The following is a 2,810-nucleotide window of genomic DNA, read 5'->3' on the forward strand; positions in this document are numbered from 1 at the left end:
CGCAAGGTGCGCGGGCACGGCGTGCCATCTAGCGGCTGTTCGGACGGGTTTCGGGGGGAAAAGGTGGGGGGAAGGATATTTATTTATGTATTTATTTATACGTTTATTTGTTTTTCAACGTCTCAGCCCGAATTTAGGTGGCACTGTGGTTTCTGGCAGGGAGTGGAGGGGTGGTCGTGGAGTGCGGATGCTCCGGAAGGAGCGCGGTTTTGGGGAAGGATCCGCGTCCCTCCAGGTGGCAGATGGCAGCCCCGTGGTTGGGGAGCACAGCGGTGCAGGCAGCAGCATCACCCCGCAGCCAGGGTGGAGCTGGGTGCTGGCTGATTTCGGGGTCACAGGGAGCCAGGTGAGCCCCATTGCTGAGGAAGAGAGCTATCTGGGGTCGTGCTCTGATAGCATCATCCTGGGGCTGTGCTGCACCATCGAGATGTTTTCATTCTGGGGATTCACAGTGATATCCCACAGTGCAGCTCCCAGCCTCCCCGTGCAGCCCAAGCAGCCGGGCCGAGGCAGGGCAGCTTCCTGCACAGACAAAGAACGGCCGTGGGAGCTGAGGTGGGAGAAACGACTGCTGAGCTCAGCAAAGGTCCTCCCAGCTCATGCAGCGGGGAGGGGACAAAGGTGACAAGCACAAAAAGCACTTCGGGATTAAGGGATGCACACAGAGCCTGTGGGTGCCCCTCTCCAGCACCCAGCAGCACGGACCCAGGGCACTGATTCCTGCATCGGGGGTGACGATTTCATCCTACCTGATGACCTACATCGGGGCTGATTTAAGTCAGCAGGGCTCCAGATAGCGAATGCTGCAACAGCACCAGGCACAGCGAGCTCACAGACAGAAGACAGCTGGAAATTCTCCATGAAACAGCACTTTTCTGCTGAGGAGAAGTGAGGAGAAAGAAGGGAAAAAAGAAAAAAAAAAAAACAGCCACCCAAGGCTGCTTGGCAGAGTGTTGTAAATACAAAAGGATTTTTTGTGCTCATCTACACTTTTTTTGTGGACAGGGAAAGAGCCACAGTTGTGCTGAGCAGGGTGATGCTGGGCTGAGGAGGTGGGCAGAGGGATGTGATGCATATTTGCAGAAAGAGAGGATCGGGACAGCAGACAGCTCTGCCAAGGGAAAGTCAGCGCTGGGCAGCTCTGCAACACCCAAACAATGACACCCCAAAGCCATTTCCGTGGGCATCCCATGGGAATAGATATTGCAGCTCTGGTTGGGTGCACAAATATTCGTAATTGAGTTGGGTGCATCTTGTCTTCTCTTAAACTGGCGAAGCATCTGGTTTTCCTAACCTGGCCTTAGGGAAAGGAGGGAAGGAGAGGAGCAATAAGGACACCAGGGGGTCCTGCTGCCCCATCTCCTTTTCCACCCCCACCATCCTCCAGCAGGAGGCTTTTGCTTCTAATCCGAGCTGTGAAAACACCTGACAAACCCCCATTATCCCAATCAGCACGAGAGTGCTGCTCCAGCAGGGCCCTCGGCTCAGAGCCCAGCTCAGCATGTCGGCACTGGAAACCTTCCTAATGCCCATAAAAGCACAGCATGAAGCAGTCAATGGAGCGGCCAAATCAGTGCCTCCTGCGTGCCAGGAGTGTCTGTGAGGAAAGCAGCATCCCACTCCAAAGGTGCAGAGCAGGGGACTGCAGGTGAAGCAGAATGAAATGCAGAAGTCTGGTCCTACAATCCTTGAGTAGCAAGCTTTTATTCTGGCTCCAGCCAGCACATTAAGTGGCAGCTGCCCATTACCCTGCATAGGAGCACGGAGACGTTGGTGATGTTGTATCAACCTCATTAACAACGTGCAAAACCCCATCAGTGCACTGATTAGCAGGGAACCCCGACCTGCAGTGCAGTGGGAGGGCACAGAGCCTGCTGCTCTGCTTGTGCAGACGTGCCTCACCCTGCAGGGGTGCAAGGCCGTGCTGGGAGAGTTGCTCAGGCAGGAGGAAAGGCATTGCCCACACACACAGCCCAGCAGGGCGCAAGGGGGAAACCGCATTTACAACAGTGTCCAGGGAACACAAAGCCCATTCAGCTCAAGGGAGCATGCAAATCTTGCAGTTGATATCCTACGTGGCTTCAGAGGAACAAACCTCGCTCCTCCAAGAGCCCTTGGATGTGACACGGTCACAGCCCAGCCAGAGCCACCCCTGCTGGTGCAGGATGTGTCCCCATGGTGGGAACGTGGCACCCTCGTCCCTGAGGAGCAGCACAGCAGCAGCCCGTCCCTTCCCTCTGCTGCTGTCTGAAACAAAAGCTTAATTAACTACAGCCCGCTGTCTGCTTGGAGTGATAAATCTAAAACTCGAGAAGGGTAATAATGCAGTGAATCATCTATGGAAGCTGAGAAGAAATGGCCCCCAAAAATCAATATGCTGAAGTTCTATGTACACATACACGTGTATGTTTGTTATTATTTTGAATCACATGAATTGGGCAGCAGCAGGGAAAAGAGAAGACCAATTCAGCAGCCATGGACTTTCTGCTCCAGCCCTGCACCCCTCCAGGTTGCCCAGAGAGGCGGTGGTGCCCCATCCCTGCAGGCAGCCAAGGTCAGGGGATGGGCTGTGAGCACTGATGGAGCTGTGGGTGTCCCTGCTCAGTGCAGGGGTGGCACCAGATAGCCTTTAGGGTCCCTTCCAACTCCAACCATCTTATGATTCAGCACCACCAAGCCCCAGGGCTCGGCCCCTGCCCACGTTTCTTCTCCCCAGGCCGTTGGGTCTTCATGAAAAGAGAATGATTGCATTGGAAGAAGATCACAGCGAGCCACCAAGCAGTAATACATGGTGACAAGCCACTTGTCTC

Source organism: Meleagris gallopavo, chromosome 20, assembly GCF_000146605.3.
Source record: "Meleagris gallopavo isolate NT-WF06-2002-E0010 breed Aviagen turkey brand Nicholas breeding stock chromosome 20, Turkey_5.1, whole genome shotgun sequence".
Classification (NCBI taxonomy): domain Eukaryota; kingdom Metazoa; phylum Chordata; class Aves; order Galliformes; family Phasianidae; genus Meleagris; species Meleagris gallopavo.